The 25,015-nt window shown below is 38.2% G+C and overlaps 1 protein-coding gene across 3 annotated transcripts in view; it reads right to left on the bottom strand.

Annotated features, from left to right (window-relative positions):
* The window catches only part of LMNTD1 (lamin tail domain containing 1), a 300,013-nt gene that overhangs the window by 247,513 nt on the left and 27,485 nt on the right, over positions 1-25,015 (bottom strand). For 2 of the 3 annotated variants that reach the window (XM_081060660.1, XM_081060661.1), the window contains exon 1: positions 8,691-8,801. The exons of the other annotated variant lie outside the window; for it this stretch is intronic. The gene's annotated coding sequence lies outside the window, so the exon portion shown is untranslated. Of the gene's footprint in view, positions 1-8,690; positions 8,802-25,015 lie in introns of those variants that run through there. 3 annotated transcript variants of the gene reach the window in all.

Here is a 25,015-nt window from a genome sequence, read left to right on the forward strand (position 1 = left end):
AAACTAGATTAAATTTCAGTTCTACCACTTCGTAATTATGTGACCTACGCAAATTGTCACCACTCTCCAAGTCTTACAAAAATAGAGATAATGATACTTAATTCGTAAGTTGTTATGACAATAAAATGTTAAATGTTCAACAGAGTGCCTGGCACGTTTTAAGCATTCAAATAGTGATGATATTTTTGTTGTACCTTTTCTTTGGTGGTTTATTTTACAATAAATGATGATGGTCCTTCATTATCTTTCAAAACCATGGTAAGATTTAACTCTCGTACCAACCTATAAAATTGGGGCAGGGGAGGGAATGTAAAGTCCAATTGGCTAGGGTGTCTTTTGGAATGAGTATTTTTACGCGTTGCTTGTGAAAGTATGTGTGGGTATATTCCTTCTGAAAAGCAATTTGGCGAAATATGTCAAAACTCTTAAATATATTCACATACTTCAGATCACTATTTCCTTTCCTAATAATCTATCCTAAGTTTTTACTAATAAAGATGTCCCCTGAAGAATTACATATGATACCAAAAGTCAGAATCAACTTACATATTTACCAGTTTTTAATTATGGCTCAAAGATAGGCACAGAAATACAACTAAAACTCTAGACATCTATAAAATAAACATCAGACTTTGAAAGGTAGAGATAAGGCTCAAAACAGGGGAAAAGCATGGCAGTGAGTTCCTTGGGGTTTCTATTTTGCTGGAGAAGCAGTAACCTGTGCTAATAAACACAGACAGAAGAGAAAGAAAAAAATCCCCAAGAAGAGACAATTCTCTCTAACCAAAGGATTAGGAAAGGAATTGCCTAGCAAGATAGAAAACTTGTAGACAATAACCACTCCTACCCCAACCAACCTGGCCTGAGGGAGAGAGGTGCCTCGTTACTGCTCCCCACTTAGTCCCCACCAACTCTAGTTCTGTGGGGGAGTGGTGCCTTGTTACCACTAAGTGGCTGTGGCAGTCCCAATGGGCTTCACTGACAATGTTTTCCCCCTAAAATCAGGAACAATACAATAATGTTCACTCTCATTACATTTACTCAAAAATGTAGTGGAAATTTTAGCCAGGGCACCTCCTCAAGACAAAGAATGAAAGGAACGCAGACTGAAGAGGAAGAAGTAAAGCTCTCTACATATCTACAAATTCAATGCAATTCCCATAAAATCCTAGATGGATTCTCTTTTCCCCCCAGAATCTAACAATCTGATCCTAAAGTTCCCATGGAAATGGAAAGGACCCAGAATTGCCAAAACATCCTGAAAAAGAACAAAGTTGGAGGACTTCCTGATTTCAGAACTTACTACAAAGCTACAGTAATCAAGACAGTGTGGTGCTGACAAAGGTAGACATAAATCAAGGAAATAGAATTGAGAATCCAGAAATAAATTTACTTTCAACTGCTTTTTGACAAGGGAGTGAAGACAATTCAATGGTGAAAAAATAATCTTGTTAACAAATGGTGCTGAAGAACCAGATATCCACATGCAAAAGAAGGAAGTTGGAACTCTTCCTTATACCCTACATACAAATTAATTCCAAATGGATCATAGACCTGAGTGTAAGAGCTAAAATTATAAAACTCTTAGGAGAAAAACATAGGATTAAACGTGTGTGACCTTCAGTCAGTCAAAGGTTTTTAAAATGTGACACCAAAAGTGCATGTGATAAAAGAAAAATAAGTGGAAATTAATGAAAACAAAAAACTTTTGTGCTATGAATGATACCATCAAGAAAGTGAAAAGACAAACCATAGAATTGGGGGAAATATTAGCAAATCATATATCTGATAAAGGACTTTATCCAGAGTGTATATGTATATCTCTCGTGACTCAATGATACAAAGATAACCAATTTAAGAATAGGCTAAGGATATAAATAAATACTTCTTCAAAGAAGATATAAAAATGGTCAATAAATACATTAAAAGATGTTCAACATCATTAGTATTTAGGAAAAGGCAAATCAAAACTATTCACTAGAATGAGTATAATTTTTTTTAAAGAACACAAAAGAACAAATATTGGCAAAAAAATGTATAGAAATTGGAAACTCTCATACATTGTTGGAAAGTATGTAAAATGGTTCAGTCGATTAGGAAAACTGTTTAGTAGTCCCTTAAAATTTTAAACTGGAGGTACCATATGACCCAGCAATTTCACTCCAAGGTATAACCCAAGAGAAATGAAAACATACATCTCCATAAAAACTTGCACACAAATGTTCAGAGCACCAATAGTCATAATAGTTAAAAAATGAAAACTATCCAAATACCCATCAACTGATGTATGGATAAATAAAATGTGACATATCTAGAATGAAATACTATTTGACAATGAAAAGGAATAAAGTACTGATACATGCTATATATGGATGAGCCTTGAAAATATGATGCTGGGTGAAAGAAACCAGTCACAAAAGACCATATATTTTATGATTCCATTTATATTAAATGGCCAGAAGAGGCAGATCCATAGACACATAAAGTAGATTAATGATTGCCCAGGGCTGGGGAGCTGCTGAAAGGTTGAGAGAGATAGGAGGGAGGGGCTGGAATTGTTAATGGATATGAGGTTTTTCTCTTGGGGTGATAAAAATGTTCTAAAACTGAGTGTGGTAATGGTTGCGCAACTCTATCAATATACTATTGAATTGTCTACTTTAAATGGGTGAATTTTATGGTATGTCAATTATATCTCAACAAAGCTGTTAAAAATACCAACATGTTGAAAGCAAAAAATTTTAATGACACAGGCAAATTATTATGTGACAATGTTAAAAAAAAAAGCTGACGGCAAAATTTTCTGGCTGTATATGTTCAACCACACGCGTAAAAATAAATCTGAAAAGAAATATGCCAAACCAATTATAATGGGGTTTCCCTTTACACCTTTGTGTACTGTCTAAATTTTCCACAAGTATGAGTATTTCAGCTAAAATTTAAAAATGTTAAACAATAAAGACAATTACAGCATTTATTTCCTTTTACTAATTCAGTTATTAACACATTAATTTCTAATGAGATTCTGATTATGCTGAACCAGGTTAATGCTGCTATGGAGTTACCCTACAATTTCTAGATAGGCTTTCAAGATAATGGAATTGGGGGGTGGGGATGGGAGTGGCCCATCAAGACATCATCCCTTGAGCCTTAAGAGAAGTCACTTACCAAAGGCCCTGTCAGATCTGTTATCCACCTAGTAGGTCAAATAAAATTACTTAGATGAACACAAATAGGCATTTTTCACAATCACCATTATTTACAGATGCAAACACTGTGTGAAATATAGTATTTAAACTCAGCTGTGATGTAACACTATTTCCATAATGAGTGTTCAAAAGGATGACTCAATAGACCCTCTAATTGAACATGTAATAGCTTTTAATAATCTATGAACTTCTTCAGTTATTTGAATTAAAATCAAAATTGAGAAGTAAAAATTATAGTTTCTTTCTCTGTAAGGTTAACAGTAAATGGCCAAAGAACGTACTCATAGCAAACAAATTTTCACTGCTTTGTATAAACAATACATTATATCTGATCTAAAGAGTAATAACTCAAGAAAGGAAATATATGGATTTGTTTCAGATTCAAATGTAGATATATGATCGTGACATTAAGAAACTAACTATTGATTTGGTGCTAGTTTTGGACTGATAATGAAATAAAATAAAATAAAACCCTGTGCCAACATAATTTACCCTATCTCCTAAATATTACATTTTTCTATTTTGGAGCTAAAGCAAGCAAGAAAGAATGTTGCTTTTTGTTTGTTTTTTACATAACTCTAAACCAATTCAAAAGAATTTTTAATTTTAAAAATATTTTCAAATATTTTAAATTCTTGTCATATAAATTTAAAAAGTTGTTTGAACTAAAGTCAAACTCATTTTGAGTATGTAAACACAATCATTATCTTTATCACATTTTACATTTCCTTTTTTAAAGCAGGCATTTTCTACTCTTGAAATATGAATATAGTTAACATGCTACCAAAGAGAACTTTTGTTGTAACTCAAAGAGATGGCAATAGTGTTGACTGAATTTCATCCTTCCTACTCCAAATTGTTCTGACACAGCACATGCAATCATGTGGCTTTATTTACAGTTTCCCCTTCCTGCACCCCTACACCACTCTGATTCAAAAGCATGGGTTCATGGTTTTTCTGAAAGATTCTAAACATAATTACAAACAGTAGCAGAGAAAACACACCAATAATACCACTATGGCCTTAGTGACCACCTCTTTAGACACTGATCATATTCTGCTTGGTGTTACCATTATTTTGTTTAAACACAGGCAAGCTGTGTCTTGTTCATCTTTCTATCCTCCACAGTACCTAACTATGCACATTGTAGGTGCTCAGCAAATATTTGCTAGGCGACTGACCAAAGAAATGAATAACTAATAACTGCAGCCATGCTTCTATTCAGAAGAGAAGAGTGGAACAAATCCACCTCTGTGCCTTTTCCAGATGAAATGAAAAATTAGATTCTAATGGAAGTAGTCTGGATTTCGCTATGACTAATTAAGGTCCTTCTCAATTAACTTTACTCTCAAAATCACAAATTGAAAGGAGAAAAAAGTATGAGTTTGCCTCTTAATTTCTTAGAAGTTTTTTATTATTATTCTGATGAAGAATGAATGACTTATAGAGTTTGGGGGGTTCAGAGTTGAAGGTCTTGGGGAGTGTTGTTTTGTTTCAACATTGAAATGCATGCTCTAATCCCTTCTTTACACACACACACACACACACACACACACACACACATACACACAATAAGACGTTACATCTAAAGTTTCGAAGTACCTCCTAACTTAAACCTGGTCCTTAAATGTTGGTGCTTCCTAGGGTTTTGTCTTTGGCCCACCCCTCTACCAACTCTTCATGTTCTCATTGAATAATGATATTCACTTACAAGGTTTTAACTTCCACCTGTATGCTTAGAACTTCTAAATCATTACTTCTAACACTGACCTTTTCTTAAACCTCAAATGTGTATATCCAGCTGCCTAGTGACATCTATACCTGGATATTTCTTACTTTCCTAATTCAAAACTTTCAAAAACTCATCTCCCCACTCGCTAACACACACCTAAATAAATTAATTTAAAAAAACTGGCTAAATATCTTCTCTCAATTATTAGTATTTCCATTTATCTAGCCAGAAAAGACAGAAAAAACCTAGAGTTTATTCTAGGTCTGGCATTGGAAAACTATCGTCCATAGCCCTGTTTTCGTAAACAGTTTTATTGGCACATAGCCATGCCCATTCGTTTATGTATTGTTGATGTCTACTCACAATACAATGACAGAGCTGAGTGCAATAGAGGACGTATGGCCCACAAAGCCTAAAATATTTGCTATCTGTCCCTTTCCGGGCCCGTTTTAGCTCTCTCTCTCTCTCTCTCTCTCTCTCTCTCTCTCTCTCTCTCTCTCTCTCTCTCTCTCAAGGCAAAAGCTGGCTATTTTCTCCTCCTATATATTTCTCAACTCCCTACCACCTCTCATACTTGGGGTCTCATCATCTTTCACCTGGACTATTGCAATAATGTCCTAAACCCATCTTTCACCTATCCTCAGAGTGATACATTTAAAACACACATTTGTTACAATATTGGGAGACAATTCTTCATGGGTCTCTAACAAATCTGCACATCTTGTGAGCAGAGGTACTGACAGTTTTTGTCCAGATTGTCTTTTCAAGAATATTTGTATAGCAAACATCCTTGGAAGATATAGTGTCTCCCTCCAGGACAGAGAGCAGATTTGTTTGCTGTCCAGTATAATAAAGATCATATCTCCTTCCAGGGCATGTTTGCATGCATCTCTCCTATAAAATATTGGGGAATCTGAAGCTTGGGGTTTCTTGGCAGCGATGCAAACCCACTTTGCACACAACATCCACCTGCGCCCTCCTTCCTGCTTCCCCCATGGAACTTAAGAGGGCAAGGAGAGCTGATAAGAACTTGAATCTCATGCTGCCTGCTGTGCCATGAATAACAAAGTCTTTTGTCTCACCCAGGTGTCTTATGTCCAGATATTCATGAAACTGTAGCAAGCTAACTTGTTGGCTTGCAAGGTTAAAATCTCAAACCCTTCACAGTTCTTACCATTCAGTCCTTTCCAGTTTCTCTCCATCAGCAATAGACTGAAGTCCAGGCGCCTCAGCCCAGCATAGGAGGCCCTCAGTGACTGAGTGGACCTGTCTCTCTAGCCTCATCCTCTACCATTCCCCACCTCACAGCTACTCATGGTCCACGGCTGTTCATAGCTCTCCCATTAGCACGTCCTATTCTGTGTCTTCCCATCTTAGCTCATGTTGTCCCTTCTGCCTGAATCGTCTGCTAGTTTCCCCAACCACACTTCCTCTTTTCCAATTCCCCAACCCCAGGCTAAACTCAGAGCCCCTCCTCTGGGTTCCCAGAGCACCCTGAGAACAATTCAATCAGATCCTTGCCATATTTTGGAGCGTATCCATCGTGTGCTTCTGAGACTGCTCAGACCCTGAGTTATTTGAACGAGGAGACAGTGTCTTCTTCATCTTCATACCTCCAGCACCTCATTCGATGCCAGCACAAGTGGTTGCTCAGTAAATACTGGTTGAACGGATAGGAACTGAAATAAACTAAATGGATGCATTAGCTCTACTGCCCTTAATTCTCACTTTGGAGAAAAAAAAATAATCCTTTTCACTTGTCTTCTTAAATTGGGAACATTGCTTTCCTGCTTCATTTTTAAATGCTATTTTCCCTTTTAGGATATGATTTATTATGACTCACCTTCCAGAAAAAGTAAGAATTTAAGAAAATGTTCTATAGAGTACTGATATTTCTCCACATCTAGTTTTATTCTCCAAATTATATTGGATTAGTCCAATGATTCTTGATATCAGTAACTGGAAAGAAAAGCAGTCCAACGCTTTAACAGCAAGCACTTGAAGAATGTATTAAATAATGTCAGAGAATATGAGCCACACGGATGGACCCTACCTGGCCTGAGTGCCAACTTCTGGGCAAACCCCCTGGTTAGGGCACTGTCCTATCAGCTCGAGAGGAAATAATTTCCAGTCTTTAATTAACTGGGTGGGACAAGGTGTCACTCTGTAGGGAGACTGCTCCCATCAGATTTTTCAGGACTGTCCCACGGAAAGTGTGTGCTGAGGAATTCATGTTGGAAAGCACACAGAGAGCTCTGCCCCAAGTCCTTTTGAAACATCCCCAAGTGCATTGCCGGTAGCAGTGAAAAAGTTAGTAAGTGGTGGAGACTGTTTACCATTTCCTTGATTGCTGTAGGGAAGAATTTATGCTTTAAAAAAAAAAAATGAAGATGAAAGCAAAAGAAAAAGAAGAGTGGAGTGAAGAAGAGACCACTGTCGGCATCCTAAATTTTTCAAAGCTCCTTCATATGGCTTCACTGATGCAAATAAAATAATTCCAGGCAATGCTGCTTCTTATCTAGAGTCTAACCTTGGTATGCTGAGGCTTCCAGATAATCCCCCCATGAGCTCAAATGAAGCCATCCACGCTGCTGCAAGCCCACTGAGCACTGCATTATGCATTCCAACCAAGAAATGTAATGCCTAATGAAACTTGGCTAAAATACCCCTACATGAGTATTTTATTGGGTACAGTATTTACACACACTCTGGGGAAAAACCTTGTCTCGGAGCTTTCCATTGTCCTTTCCAGATAATATAATCTCTTGTCCCTCTGAACCTGGATTAAGAAATTTAACCTGAACAAATCAAGCAATCCTAAAACTGCTGTCATCAAAGATATATTTTTTTTAATATGATGGTAGAAAAGGGACATGTTCTGCCTTCACTTCAAGCCACATTACAAAACCGAAAATATCCCCCTCTCTAGTTCAAAGGCAGAGCCCTAGACTAAATTCAAAACCATACTGCATCAGGACAACGGCTTCACAAAACCTAACTCCTCCTTTTCTGAATCCTTTGCTTGCTACCCGTGGAAAGTGCAATGCATCAAATTACATAAATATAATCTGTCAATGTGTTAACGAACTAAAGACTTGAGAAATATATATTTAGACTTCATATGAGTGGGAGTGACTCCAGAATTTGAAATATATTACTGAAACATTTGGCTATAAAAAAAAGTAACAGAAAATATTTACTATGAGAACATATTTCTCATCATCTTGTGAATACTTTGGTATTGAATAGACAGTCTAAAAACTCCTAATCTCTTGCTCTCTTATAAAAATCATGTGGTGAGCGTATCTTTTTCAAGACAGCAGGAAAAAACTTCCAATAACCTCCTGGCAAAAATAAAAGTTGACTGTCTATTTCAAAAGATACTAGAAGTGACACACACACATATGTATGCAAACATTTTTGTTTGTTTCCTAAAATCAAAATTTTATGAAGGAAAAAGTTCAGAATCTTCAAAGTTAATTAAGGCACTCTTCAAAATTCTAAGTGTACAGATGCTGTGCAGGGAAATATGTTCAATATAGTCAGAAAGCAGCTTTCCAATAATGTTGACAATGCAAGAGTATCGCAATATTTGCAAAAGACAATTGCAACAGAAGACTTGCATATGAAATTCATTGGCTCTAATTTCTGCCAAACATCAAGGGGATTAAATTCATCTGCATCGGTCTCTGGTAGTAATCCTGAAGAATTTATTAGCTGCTTGCCAGCACTGTTTTAGAAGTACTTACTGTGTTCTGAGATTTTAACATCACAGGTGCCAGGAAGTTTTAGCAGAATATTGTAAAATCACCATTTTTCCAGGCTTGGATACCTAGGGCAGCTGTGGCCGGATTCGTTGTGGGTTGTCCCAGGCAGCGGCTGTGCTGATAGTTACAGTGGGGAATGTTCTCCATTTAATCGGGCATGGTCAAGTGCCTTAGCTATGAGTAAATAACAGGCAAGGTTAAATGGCCACTGCATTCAAAACATTTACTGTATGAAAGTTCGTGCTTGACTGGCTCAAGTATGCGTATTATAATAGCCAAGGGAAAAAAATTCAGATGGTGTCTGGTTACAAAAGTATGGTGGCAATTGGAAAATCTGTAGTTTATTCTGCAGATCTCTACCCTCCTCCCTAACTATCATTCCCATCGCTTTAACAATGATTATTTTAAGATTCAAATTCTGCGCCTGTAGGATGCATGACGTACAAGGTTGTTTTCATGGTTGTTTGTTAATTCTACGATCTCAGAGACACTAATTCTTCTGACTCATCGCAGCTTTTTATTTTTCCCGCTTCAGAGTTCCACCATGTTGTACATTAAGTTTACAGCATGTTGATGTTTTTCAGTTGTATTTTACAGATTCACTTTAAATTTAAGTTGTTATCATAGCTGCAGCCTTTAGTTGTTGGTTGGCATTACAGCAGTTTTTCCAGGGCAGATAAAAAGCAATGCATTTCAGCAGTCCTAAGAATGCTGGTCTTTGAAGTGAGATCCCACTCGTTCTAAAGAGGAGTTTTAATGACGAGCCTAATTCCAAAGAAGGATTTAAAGACTTGCAAATGACCCATAAGACACTAGAAAAGTGTTCTGTTTATAGTCAGTGCTGCAGATATCACAATTTGGTGTTCATTATGTTTTATGACAAAGGAAACGTGAATATAAATTAGCCCTTTGTTTCTTAGAGGAAAAACAGTGGCTATCTATAATTAAGAACCATATTATTTTTATTTTAAACCTGAAAAATTTAAATTGATGACTGAAATAAAAAATTCCAGCTATGGCTAACCCTTTTTAAAAAAAAAAAAAATTTCTTCACATAACTGGCATTATTGAAGACTGGCTAGTTTCTGTCCAGTCTACTGAGAATGTTCAAAAGCAGCAATAACATTTGTTTTCTTAATGCAAAGGGATCAGTCTTGTCACCAAAATGTTAACCGATTTATCCAGATTTATCTGTCTAGATTCTTGTCTCTAAGTGCATTTGAATTTAAGCCATTCATAGTTCTGACACATTTTATTTGCATAGTAGATTATTCTGCTGTGTTAAAAAGTCATCTTCAATAAAATGAGATTGGATGATTTCTAATGTTTGATGTTCAAACTTTCCGTTTTAGAATTTTCAAGGAAACAGGTATTTTCAACAGTAGTATATTGTATGGTTTATGAACCTCAAAATCTGGAGTTCTTTCTTAATCATTTTTGCAGTAATGACTGAGGCCTTTTGCGGTCATTTATACAAAAAATGCAGTCAGTATTGTGATGGAAGAGAGCACAAGTTATGATAGATACAAACAAATTGAAAAAGAAATACTAGCAATGTTCTAAGAAGCAGAAACTTTCTAATTCTCTGTTATTAATCGAAAGTGGTATGAACTAATGAAAGCAGCAAATCTAGGTGAGACATGAATAGGGAAATTCAAAATATTAAAAGGGGAAAATAAGAAGTCCTTCAAAGTGATGAGATATCACCACTTTCAAAAGAAGTTAAATTTCCAAAGAATCGCACAGTTCCACTGGTGTTCTCACAGGAAGTTGTTTTGTTAAAAGAAGCAAAAAGAAAACTGTCAATATTCTAGCAATAACTGAGGCTTCTGTGTTCTATACATAAGAGATTCAAATGAACAGAAGGATGAGTGAGAGAATAGATGTTTTCATATCTATCTACATTAGTTTAAGAAATGTGACTGTTAGATTCACTATCCATGTTTTTTGTATTACTTCCAGTTTTATTATAAATATAAATATATGTGAGATATAGTATGCACATTCTCCCAGCTATACACCAAACTTCATCATGGTGACTCTTTCAGAGGAGACACACTGCAGGAGTGGGATGGTGGAGCATTGCCACTTTTTAATTTATAATTCTACATTGTTTAATTTTTATGCATATGTATTTTATGTACGAAAATGTATTTCTGCTTCCTTTGTAATTCATAGAGGAACTAGGATATAGCCTATAGTTTAAAAAAACAACCTTTCCTGGCCATCCATACTAAGAATTAATTTAAGCTAAGCTAGACCCTTGTGGCAAGTTTAATAACTAAAACCTCTTAGCTTAAGTTATTCAATGGATTTTTCTCTAGAACAAATCATTTTCAAGTGAAATTCTAACATAATATGGACAGGTAATATATTGTTTCTAATGTTACTGCCCTTTTTTTATTAATAAAAACGCAGCCCGGTACTTAATCACTGCCTGCCAGGGGATATATGATCACAATACAGGGTTTAACAATTTCCCCAAGAGCATGCCATAGGGAGGAGCCTCCTCGATTTCTTTCATTTTCCTTGTTTGCATTTTCCAGTAGGACACGAGTGATGGAAAATACACGTGTGTGGGCACAGAACCTAAAGGACTCACAATTGACAGTATTCAAGGTACAGGGTAAGCCAGGGATTAAAGTTGCTATAAACTGCCACTTCTATTCTTTGGTACCCCTCAAAATCCCATCACCCCTCAAAAATAGTCATCATCTCTTCTTCCATTTTGGTGCCAGTCATTCATGTACATCTCATACACATTGTATCTAAAATGTAATTTACTGGACTCTCATCCTTCACAAAATGTTGCAGGTTGGCATCTCTAGGGAACAAATTCTAAAACAGAAATTTGCCCACAGGGTGCTACAGGGTGCCCTCTTGGGGTCAACATCTGTACAGATGTGCAGGAAGTAGGCATGGGCAGAGGAAGCAATTGGGCTGCAGTGGCGTCACGGCACAGCCTCATCCAGTTGGTCCTACGGCAAACTCAGGAGCTGGGATGGCCAAATTGTCCCAACGTGGAGCAAGGTCAGACATTAGTCCCCTGCACCCACCAGTCTTTAGATGCAGGTGGAGGCAACACACTGGACAAAGTAGCTCTTTCCAGCCCAGTGGGGTCCCCTGAGAAGGGCTACTTGGCTGCAAGAAGTCTGCCGTCAAACTCTCAGCAGCTGAAGGAGCGAGTGCTTCCATCCCGAAAGCTGGGCCTGAGCAGTGCTCCACAGCACGCTGAATACAGCAACCTCTTTCTACAATAGAATGTTGGCACTTATCTAAATAAACCATTTAACGGAGGCTCTGGTTCTGTTTGGCTCATTTGTAGGTTCTTAATGTGTCACCATACATAAATATTCTCTAGCCCATTTGTTAATGTGTTCAGTTTCATTCAATTCTACAACTGTGCTGAGTACCAACATTATGCAAAGCACCGCCTGGCTCTGGTGATAGAAGAATGGATAAAACAGCGCAGAAGAACGAGCCACATTATAAGGTATTCATTGAGCTTTTATCATATGGCAAGTACGGTGAATCTCCTTTAATTCTCCAACAACTGTGTCAATTAAATTCTACGTTTATACCCATTTTTCAGTTGGGGGAACTCATGATTGGAGGGGTTTGGTAACGTGCCCAAGATGACTCAGCTAATGGAGTAGGGTTTGAACCTAAAAAGGATGACTCCAGAACTGGGTCCCTAACTACCAGGCCCAGAGAATTGGAAGAAACATCCTGAAGAAAGGGATACTGAGAGCAGCTTTGGGTGATGATTGGGATTATCAAGGTGAATAAGAGCTAAAGAGCATTCTAGGCAGAGACTACCACAGATAAAACAAAGAAATGAAGTGGAACCACAAATAGTACAAGGTTCTTACGACATGGAAATGCAAAGCAGGGAGAGGGGCAAGAGGTACAATGGAGACGGAGCTAGGGACCAGGTCACAGTGAGCCTACTGTGCCCAGCTACAGGATGTTTGCTGAATCCTAGAGGACAGAAAGCCTTTCAACGGTTTAAAATAAGGAAAAACAGGGTGGAATTTGTGCTTCGAAATCTCTTTCTACTTAGTGGGAGGATGTTGGGTATGGTGCCATGCTGAAGACATGTGTGTCGGTTGTGGAGGAACAAAGAAGACAGAAGACATTAAGATACCTAGTAGCTGACTGGGCCTGGGTGGTGTCACTCTCTAACATAAGAAGTTCAGAAGGAGCCTCCAGTGTGGCGATGGTGGAGTTGACCATGATGAAGAAAGGCTGGAGAGTAGGTGTTGAATTTAGGTTTGCACTTGTGTTCAAGGAAATTATGAAATATGTGAGTTTATATTTCCACTGAGCAGTTGAGTATTTAAATCTGAAGTGCACATGAGAGGTGAAGGCTGGATATAGCTCGGAGATTTACTAGAATGTAGGTGGTACTTAAAACCATAGGGATAAAATGACATTTGGAAGTTTTCTACAGAGAATGAAAAATAAGAGCAATGGACCGAGGACCAAACCTTAGGGAAGGGCAAGCAGAGATGAACTTACAAAGGAAGACAAAGGAGGTTAGAGAGGGAAGAGGAGTCCCCAGATAGAGAGGGCAGTGTGTGTGTGTGTGGGGGGGGGGGATGGGAGAGAGACAGACAGACAGACAGACAGACAGACAGACAGAGAGAACTTTACAATGAAAACTGTAGTCCCCAGTGTCAAAGGCATGAACTATTTTAGATAATTCAACTGCTGAAAAGTGTTTATGGGGTTTGGTAATATGTGAGTCATTGCTCACCTTTCCAAAAGTGCCTCTTGGAAGTGGAGAGAATAGGAATCCTATTGCCCGGAGTTGGAAAAACGAAGGGGAAGTAAAGGAGTGGAGTTACATGGTGTTGAGAATTTGTTCAATGAGGTGGAAGGGAAAGAAGCACAACAATGGATGCTATAGGGAAACTAGTCAAAGAAACTTTGCTTTAAAAAAAGAAAAATCCTAGACAACTAATTTATATCAGACACTAGGGAGACAAAAAAAAAAAATGGAAATCTGGTCCCTGCCTTCAAGGGACTCATAGTCTAGTTCAGGTGATAGAAATACAAACCCCTACAGTAAAATATAAAGAGAATGGGAATAGCAGGATGATCAAAGAACCACAGGAAGAAGGAGGAGAAAGTCCCTGACTTTGCTTAGAGGTCAAGGAGGTAGATTAATTAGTAGAAGATCAACAGATGATTAGAAAGTGGAAGAGCTGTGGAGCAGCATGGGGGGAGGGGTGTGTGTAAAACATGGGCGTGTTTGTTGACATATTTGTTTCATGGCTGAGTGCAAGAGGCTGGCAGGGGCAAGAGATGATGCTAGAAAGGTCAGAGTGAGTTCAAATCACAAAGGGCTTTGTTTGCCAAATTAAAGATATGAACTTTTTCTGCAAAGTGATGAGGGAGCTTACTGAAAAGCTTCAAGAAGACCAAGTAATATGAAAAATTGTATTTTATAAGTTGGTGAGAGAGAAGAGGGTGGCTTGGAGGAAGCGACTCGGGAATTAGGAAGACCAGTTATGAGACCACTGTCACTTATGATGGGGGAGTGACTGACACAGCAAGGAAGAGTATGAGGAGGAGGAATAGAGTTGAAAGAAAATGAAGGGATAGAATTTATAGAATATGCTTATATGCTTACGATGGGGGAGAGGGGAAAGGAAAGGAACGGTAAATGACCATCCTAGATTTCAGCATTGGTGGCTTGATAGATGGCATTAGAAATACTGAAATGAAGGACCTATAACAAGAAAGCTTTAAAGTTTATAAAATAGCATGACTTTGATCCTGCAATGCCGGTGTGACATCCAAGAGCACAGGTACCCAGCACAATATGCATATGTGGAGTCAGGGGATGGGTGAGATTTGGAGGTAAATATTCAGCAAACGGTAGTTAAAGCAGGAGAATGAACACAGGGAGAAGGGAAGGGACCCAGGACAGAACACGTATACACGTGTCAGAGGCTGAGCAAGAAGTAGCAAGTGCTTGGACCAGCCACTGTGGGAAATGAGAGGGAGAAAAGGCCAGGGGAAAGTGTCAAGGTTAGTAAGCGGCTTTAAGCCTGGCTGACAATGGAAAGCTTACTTCTATAGAGGTTCCATCCACAGGGCTGTGTGATTTTATACAGCAATGTTAGGTGACCCCAAAAAATGGGTGTATTGAGCTTTGGTGGGGAGCTTGTTGGCACGTAAGTCAGGAGGAAGCAATGTCAAGATCTGAGGGTACAAATCTTTTTGCTGCAAAAACAATACAACTGCATTTTGGTGTATAGAGAGGAAGAATCTTCACATGCCCACCACCTACATAACTCATGTCTGAACTGGTGTATTGCCTTCCACATGCTGCACGTGACTATAACCATATCTTACATGTGATCATCTACCCTTCTATTTTAACGTAACATTATAATGTAAGCATTTTCCACACTGTAGCATAGCTATTAGAATTAGTTAATGGGTTCTTGATAAGTGCTCCAAATGACAATTTTGGGATGCTCCAGATCACATATGAAGATCCTCATTTCTGTGAAACCAAAGAGGATTGTGAAACTTCAACCAAATTATCAGAAATGAAGAGGGACATGACTCATTTTTGTCTTACTGTTAGAGTCCCATAGTATTCTGATTTCTCTCGTCTTGATGTTGCAAATATCACTCTTCCCTTTGCCAACTGCCATTCCTCAACAATTTGAAGTTAGGGATATCAATATAAATTGGTTCCAAGTACAAATCAAGGTCTGTATCTAGTAAGGGCAAGGATTACATTAGATGCGTCTTCCTCCACCATCAGACTCAGGGCTTCCCTTCAAAAGTGTACTATGAAGATCCTCTACATATTCCTACCCTAGATACAACATAAGAAAGTTACATGCTTTCATTGGTTCTCATTTTTCTACCTGGAGACAAAGGGCATCTCTGGTGTTCTCCTGGATTGGAAAAGATTTAACTTTGCAGAAGGACTGGATGCTTTCGTGGAGTGAACATTTATTTTACCTTATTGCTGAACCCCTGCAAGTTTTCTCTGGCAAGAATGGATCCAAAGACACACGAAGAAAAATTCTTATTGTTCAAGTTTAGAACGAAAGATGTAATAAAATTTGCAAAAATCAAAACACACACGCAGAATCTTGAGCCTGTTTTTAATGGTGAGTGCTGTGTTAATGAGTCTTTAGAAACATGGCCTTGATATGTGATCAGGAGTATCACGAAATTGTAATATGAAACATTTATTAAGAACTCATTGATTAATTGTAATAGCTATGTTACAACATCAAACATGCTAATATCATAATGTTAAATGTTAAGTTAGAATAAAAGCAAAGATGATCATAAGTAAACTATGGTTACAATTATCCACGTATGGAAAGTAATACACCAATCCAGAGACGAGTTGTGTGGGAATGTGAAGATTCTACCTCTCTATTTTCCAAAACGTAGTTATATTGTTTTTACAACAAAAAGAAAATCCATTTGTGTTTAGCACAGCTAAAAAATATGTGAAGCTCATTCACTAGATCTCCTTGTATACCATAACAGCTTATACATCTCAGCTCTAATCTACTCTAACGACTTTCAGCTCCACTCTCCTTTGAAAACCAGGACCTGAAGTCTGTTTACTCTCTGGAATAGCCAAGCCTCTGGAATTTTAAATCCCATATTCCATCCTTAGACCACAGCTGCCTATCTTTCTAGCACTTTCATGCCTTTACCACAATGCCTGCTTTTCAGCATCACCTAGAGCTCCAGTTCCTTCAGCCTTACTTTATTCCCCTAACACCCTACTTCTCCTGCCTTGACATCTCCAGATCCTTGACTCATCGGTTCCATCAACATCACTCTTTTCATACTTCCTTGTCTAAATTCCAGAGCATTGATTGTTAGTCCACCCCCACGCCCACCCCACTCCACCCCCGCATAGATGCATTACATTAGGAGAAGTCTAATCTTTCAGGTACAGCAAGAGATTGAATCCCAATCAGGAAGCAACTTTGCTGCTATGGCAGAAATTGGTAACTGCCTCCTCCACATCCTTCTTCCTTACTAACAGAATTCAATTTCATTAACATGACAATACACATAGTGAAAGATCACCTTTCTCTGATTGTCTTACAAACAGATGTAATCAATGAGATACATGCAGTAGTCATCTTCATAGATGTCCCAGAAACCTCAGTAAAGAGAGTTGACTTACCTGGGAGGTGTGCTCCTTTTGGTCTTTCCCCTTTCTTCCCTCTTCATGCCTTTACCTGAGGTAAGACAGCTGAGGCTTCAGCAGAAATTTTACAACTGTGAGGAAACATTCAAAAAAGATTGCAGGCTAAAGGGTTGTGGAACAAAAACCTAGAAGGAGCCTGGGAGCACTGAAAATAATTATGACGTAGCACTGGACCATCTTGTGGGGACAGAGCCCCAGAAAGCAGTTTCCAGGCTCTCGGCCTCATGTGGAGAGGTGCTGGCTCAGATAGTGGATGGCCGTCAGCTGTGGCTGGTTGGCCATCAGCTGTAGCCATTAAGCCATTGGCCACTGATATAACTGCCACGGCTACGGAGGGGAGCCGAGGAGAATGAAGGAGGAGACTGAAGGAGAGTAAGGAGAGTCGAGGAGAGTTGGTCGGTTGGCAGCAAAGCGGACAGCAGGTCGCACGTCGTGTAAACTCAGCCTCCAGTGAGACCATAGTGGTATGACTTCCCTACCTATGGCTCCGTAGGTGTTCCTTTTTGGCCTCACCATGTCCTGCGTTCTTATGTGGGGAGCGGGAGCAGAGACCCCGCAGGCCGCCCCGCCGGACACCCCGCATGACACACCTAGTTGCAGATTTTATTTATGTGAAAGAAAATAAACCTCTATCTTTTTTAAGTCACTGTTATCAGGTAATTGTTATGAACAATTTGGCAACTCCTAACAAACACACTATTTCATTCATTCATTCATTCACTACCACGTATTTGCTGACTGCCTGTTTTGAGTTCAGCATTATATTAGAAGTATTAAAACAGAAAAAGTATAAAAACAGTTTTAGAGTACAAGTAAATCCCTATTTCTTCTATTTAAAAAAAGACAAATATATCTTAAAAATCAAGATGAACTTCTTGGCAATATATGATATTTTTCAAATACACTAAAAAATATAGACAATAAGGACTGTGGGTTATAAAAGATGGAAGAGGTAAGATGTGGGATGTAGTGGTCGGGCAAGGTGACAAGGCTTGAGTTGAACTTGAAAGAAAAGAGAGGAATGAGGGAGGTTAAAGCATTTCTCTTGGTGCTGAGAGGATAATCATGGGCAATGGATCAAAAGGGAAGACAAAAACCATTAAGTTCAGGATACTAAAAACCAGTACCTGGCTGACTCATTCTGTTGTGAGCCCTCTGGTAAGACAGCCAGGCTCTGTTCTGGAGATTTCCCCTTTCAAAAATACCACGTTTTTGGCATACTTGTAGATTGTTGGTTGAACTCTGTACAACACTGTCAGTGACACAGGAGTTTTCTCATCACAACAATGACCTTAATTCACAAGGTTGTTATAAGAATAACAACTATATGGGAGAAATAATATTTCACAGCCCTCTGTCTTTGCGTCCTAACTTGTCAGCTAATGCCTACGGCACTTTGTGCTGAATAAAATTACTCTTCCTGGTCTAGTTTATTGGGTTTTCCCTGACATGGAGTGAACTGCCAGTGGCTTCTTTTATTCAGCGAGTGTTTTCCTCTTATTGTTCTATATTGACTAATGTATCATGTTGTCACAAAAGATTTTGTTGTAATATTTTACTAAATAATGACATAATTGGAATACATTTATCTTCTTCCTATGGTCACAGTTCAGAAAGCTACGCTGGCTAGTCAGTTACTGAAATTATCTGAGTGCAATATTTAACCATCTGTATACCATTGGTGTAAGTAAGAAAGAGTAAAAAAAAAACCTGACTACAGTAAAAACTAACACATTTCTAGTTCCCCCTTTTCTTTCCAGTACGGATCTTAACATGCCTCTACGCCTTCAGTTAACTGACCTTTTTCCTCAATACTTTCTTTTCTTATGAGTCAGTTCCTGTCTCTTCAAGTCTTTAATACAATTAAATGGTGTTTCTCAGATTTCTTCTACAGCCATTTAGTATTTCAGTGTAAAGCTAATCTTTCAGTAACTCAATGCCTTGAGTAAAGACCTTAACCTGCACAAACACTCTTACCTGTTTTCATTTGGACAACCTGACTACATTTTATAAAACCTGGTACTGTTTTATACACACACACTCACACACACACACACACACACACACACACACACTGGGGGTGCCAAAAGAATGTGTACAAGTAGTTCGCCGTAATCAGAAGTGCCTGGACGCTGATGGTAACCACTTTGAGCTCCTCTTGTAATTGCAGAAGTCAAACGTGACTTGTATTCATCTTTTGTTATCGGTGTATATTATTACAATTTTTATCGTTTTTTCCCTTTCTTAAAATGTGTATATATTTTTTTGGCACTGTGTGTGTGTGTGATATACATACATATACATATATACATACATACATATATATATATATATATATATATATATATATATATATATATACACATAAAATCAATCACAGGCTGTGTGCTGGGCATGTCAGAGACCAAACTCATATAACCTGTGGAAGAAAGGTCTTTGGCAAGACCCTTGGGAGATGAGAGAGGGCAGATCCTTACCCACCCCCCCACCAAGATAAGGATTGATGTCCTTGTCTCTACTTTGTTTCTGCTCCCGACCTTGAAGCTCGTGGTAAAGATTAGGGTCCTTCTCTAATTGGAAGGCACTAAAGCCAAACATTTTCACCAGGAGGAGTAATGATTTAGGTAACAGCGTTCTCTTCTGATGGCCCCCATTAAAAACCAGCATGAAGGGTCTTAAGCCTTTGGGTAAGTTTACCAGCTTCAACGTTAGGTATAATGGAAAAATCCTATAAACAATTAAAGACAAACTTTTTTGAGTTTAGACTATGATGTTTCACAACTGAGCACTGAATATTCCTATTCAAAATCTTAGAACAAGTGAAAAGTTAACTACTCTATTATAGTTGAAGCCCATGCCAGCTGTGAGAGAAAAATTCACCACTTTCTACCAGAAAGATTAGAGGCTGTTTCTGGCAAAGCAAAAACAAGTTATTAAAGTTTTCTAGCTAAATAAACATATACACATGTACACAATGTGAGAGAGAGAAGAGACGGGGGAAAACATTATTTTTGTTACTTTATCATTTCATCATTTCAGGTATAATATAGAACGTACCTGAGCTATGGATTTTACATCAAGTCAGCCATTCAGAGGGACGTATTACTTTAATTTTCCAGCGAATGGACAAGACATATTCTTTGGGGAGAGGGAAAAGGAGAGAAAGAGGGAGAGGAAGAGATTGCCCATCAGGCATATCCTCAGGTGGCTGACCAGTCTGAGTCCAACTGGCTGACAAGTCTGAGCCCCCTGAGCTCTTTTTGCAAAAGCTTCGGTAATCCAGTCATAGAATGGAAAGAAGAGGGATACATGAAGGAGAGGGAGCAGGTGAACATTCTCTCCTTCTTTCCTGCTTACTACCCCCGACCTTATATGCATGGCATTCTCCATAACATTATCTGCCTTTCCAAGGTAGAGAACCATTGCAGAGAAACAAAACAGGGGCCTCCTTTCTTAAAATACTACCTTCAGTGCCTGACATTTCACTGCCTCTGAGAGTCCATCGTGGATACATAGTGTGCTGCCCAGATGCCCCTGTAGCCTGAGCCTCTCCTTCCCTCTGCTGTTGGGACAGTTGCTTGCTGATGACTCAGAGCTGACTCCCTCCCCAGGAATTGCCCTGAGTCAAAGGAGCTGCCTTTCGGTCCTTCAGCAGCCTGCATCTGGTGACTGCTGTGGGGGTATAAAGGCCCTGCACTCTTCTCTCAATTCAGGAAGAGCCATCACAGCTCTAGAATTCTGCAGGGGATCTGCAGAGGCCTCTGTTGCCAATGCATCACAGCTCAAGTCTTCTTTCATCTCCTTTGAATGGATGCTGACTCCTCTTTTCCCTCTCTCCCTAATAGGTATTCCTTAGAGCTCTCCCCAATTAACATCCTTCATGCAAATCTCCATCTCAGAACCTATGTTCAAAATTCAGTCTACAGATGGTTTCTGAAGATCAAGCAAAAATCAGATAACTAAATCCTTAAATACTTAACTGCTTATGTATATCTTAAGAGATGCAATAGAAGGCAGGACCTGAGAGCCCAAGGGGAACCTGAGCTTGCATTAGTGCTGGAGGACGCAAAACAGAAACCCCGCTCCAGCTCTTGAAACTGATTGGACACCTGCCGAGGGTGTTGCACTGTGTACTTGTGGACTACAGTGCATTAGAGAAAAGGGTGGGGGTGACAAAATGCCAGTCATTGTCCACTTCAAACACTTCAGGATCCGTCCTGAGGGTAGTTGAAAACTGACTAGAGCTACAACAATGACATGAGCATTGTTATAAAACACAAGAAACAATCAGAATAATGAACCATTAGGGTGCTTTACCGATTACAAAGTATTTTCAAACACAATCCTTTCCATCTTCACGATGGAAAACTATGACATGAGTAGGCTTGCTGTTGTTGTTACTACTACTATCTCCAAATGAGCAAGAGTAGACTGGTTCAGAGAACTTCTCCAGGTCACATAGCTGAGCCAGGACTCACAGGAGTTGTCACTCCACGCCCTGGGCACATTCCCCTATTCCAGATGCTTATCCCCTACCGTACCTCAGCTGGACGCTCTCTGCTGAGCTCTTTCATTACAGACAATTGAGTATGTAAAGAGTGAAGTCGGAAATATGAACGATTCACTTCACAGATTCTTTCTCTGCCCAGAACAAGACCACTCACTCAGTCAGAATCAAAGACTTTTTATGGGTTTGTATAAAGGACCAAACCTGAGATTCTTTAGAAACTACCTGACTTAAGCCATTGAACTAAAAAGCATTTAGTGTGTGCCTACGGAACTTTTGTGCTCTTGTACTTGATAAATTCAGCCTTTGTTTCCTATGAGACCAAAGCCACTCAGACTCTTTCCTCAAGAAGTTTCCTCAGCTAAGGGAACACAGACTTCTTCGGTACATGACAGTGAAGGGACCTGCAGGAAGGGGTAGGGCAACTGAATCGTGATCCCCTTAGAATTCAGAGCAAGGAGAAGGAAGAATTTTATCACCTGTATTTGCTTTCACGATTTAATCTCTTTGTGCCTCAGCCTTACTCATGAACATTCACTGTTTTTACCACCTGGCCTAAGCATGAATCTATCTTAAGAAGCAGCCATGACAGCGATTTTCAAGTATGTTTTTTATAACCTCATAAATGTACAGGCTGCTGAAAATAAGAGCTGAAAGAAAATCTAGAAAGAATTGTTATGCTTACCTAAATGTTGCATTGAGGTGTATGAGGACTAAACCAAAGGACAAGTACGGCTATCACATTCCATGAGGGGGATGTGGGTTAAATAGCCTTTAATATTCTACTTAGTTTTCTTGAAATTATCAGGCCATTTTCATTTCTTAGAGTGCATTATTAGAACCCACAGAGAGAATCAAATCTGAATTTGTTAGTAGGATATACTCAAAGCTTAAATGTGTGTCATGATTTGGGGAAGTATACATTTGATTACTGCTATGTGGATCTCACACGTGTTCCAGTTCAATTTGTGAGAAGCTAGTCTTAAGTTGTTCTACTTATTAGCTCTTCAGATCTCTAGGGTGTGCATTTATGGCATGCCAGAGGGGAGCATAACATTAAGAGCAGATTTTTCTTAGAGCAAAGTGGTAAATCTGCATGAACTTTTTAAACAGATCTTTGAATGCACTCCAATCTGGAACACATAATTATTTCATGCTGGATGAAATCAAGAAGAAGAAATATGTGACTATACTCACAGATGTAATTACAAATTACAACCTGTGCCTCATCACTGCCATCTACTCAAAATCTTTGCTGGATTTCTTAAAATGATGACTCGTTCATTCTATAATTTAATGAAATTTTGTATGATATAACACTCTGTCATTTCTAGGCAGTTTATAATGCCCGGTAACATCAGTTGGAACTTGAAGAACATTTCCAATGACATTAAAATATTTTCACAAGCACATACACAAATTTTTCTTTCTCTTGCTTTCTCTCCTTTTATATTTAATTTTCCTTTCAAAAACAGGAGATATGCCATAAAAAAGAATGAAATCTTACCATTTGTGACAACATGGATGGATCCAGAGGGTATCATGCTAGGTAAAATAAGTCAGATAGAGAAAGACAAATGTCATATGATCTCACTTATATGTGAAATCGAAAGAACAAAATAAACAAACAAAACAGAAACAGATTCACAAATACAGAGAACAAAATGATGGTTACCAGATGGGAGGGGGTTTGGAGGAAGGGTAAAAAAGGTGAAGGAATTAAGAAGTACAAATTGACAATAACAAAATAGTCACAGGTATGTAAAGTACAACATAGGGAATATAGTCAATAATATTGTAATAACTATATATAATTCCAGGTGGGTACTAATCGGATGAGGGGGAGGGTCACTTCACAAATTATAGGTCTAACCACAATACCGTATACCTGAAACCAATATAAAATAATATTGAATGTCAAGTACAATTGAAAAAAAGTTAAAATGAACAGGAGAATATTAATAGCCTACAATAATTCCTGATTTATTTTCAGAAGTGTGACTGAATGTTGAAACTCATTTTATAAACATAGTTTAAGTTTTTTACATAACCACATAATAACATGCATTTGTCAGAATAAAGCTCATTTGCCACTTTCCTGTCCATTAATTCAGCCTCTGAGATATTGCCTCAGATATTCCCTGTGGCATTTTCCACCTGGAAAAATATCTTATCATTTTTCAATTCGAAGTTTTCACTCATTTATAAAAATTTTAAATTAACCCAATTCTAGTACTGATCTCAGGTAATCCCACTATTTGCACTTCTGTAATACTTAGAAAATACTTATTTATTCCTCTTTTGTTTTAGGTCTCCAATCTAATCATTTACTCTTGACAGAATTTTTTCTTCAATCCTCTGATAACTTTTAAAAAATCTTTCTCAAACACTTTGCTCTGACCAAATGCTTATTTGTATTGTCAGAGGAAAATAAAACTCTCTCCCAATAAATTATGTTTCTTGAGCATTTAATGAGTCTCTACTTAATCTTGGCTTCCAACAGCTTTCCAGGTATAGAAATGAAGCACTGTAGGCTGTAGTTTCCATTTCTGTAACCTTTCCAATGAATGGCGGCCATTCTGGAAATCCATCAAGAAGGCTCTAGCATAGCATTCCACGTGGGAAACCTTTTCTTACCTTTTCTCCACAGTACACTAATCCTTATCCTTTACTATACAAATCAAATGTTATTTCCTCTGCGAAGTTTTCTACGATTCATCCTGTTCCTATGTGAGAATTAACTCTTCTTGCATGAACAAAACCAAGTATATTTGTGAATCAGGAACTAGGATCACCTTATCCTCAGAATCAAGCAGTACAGAAAACTGGTTGGATGGGCTCACAGAAACATTTTAAGGTGAATAGATAGAATAGTAAGAGAGTTTTTGTTGAACAACCTTGACCATCTCATTGCTCAGTGGCTTTGGAGCCAAACAAATCTAGTGTGGACCCAGCTAAATAATCATAAATTTTTTTTCTAGATATAGAGCTATTCATGTACTCCATTTCTTCTTGAGTCAGTTTTATGGTTTTGTCTCTTTAGGAATTTGTCAATTTCATATAAGTTGTTCATAACATAGCCTTATTATGCTTCAAATGTTTGTGCTGATTAAAACCAAAATTAAGGATAAACTCATTGAATGTGTAAGAAATACAGTTAAATTTGTTGGATCTGTAGTGTGAGGTTCCCCTATTCATTTGTGATATTATCATGTTTCTCTCTCTCTCTCTCTCTCTCTCTCTCTCTCTCTCTCTCTTCCTCTTTAGTCCGTATAAAGTTTTATCAATTTTATTTATCAAAGAACAAGTTTTTAATTTCACTAACTTCCTCTAGTTTCCTGTTTACTCTTTATTTCTGCTCTTGCCTTCATTATTTCCTTCCTTCTGCATATTTTGAGTTAAATTTACTCTTCTTTTTCTAGTTTCTTAACATTATTGACTTGAAACCTTTCTTCTTGTCTAATAAAAGCACTTAGTGTTATAAATTTGTCTCTAAACACAATTTTGGCTTCATCCCACAAGTTTTTCTATGTCATATGCTCATTTTCACTCAGTTTAAAATATTTTCTAAATTTCTTGTGGTTGCTA

Source organism: Rhinolophus hipposideros (assembly GCF_964194185.1).
Source record: "Rhinolophus hipposideros genome assembly, chromosome: 9".
In the NCBI taxonomy this organism is placed as follows: Eukaryota; Metazoa; Chordata; class Mammalia; order Chiroptera; family Rhinolophidae; genus Rhinolophus; species Rhinolophus hipposideros.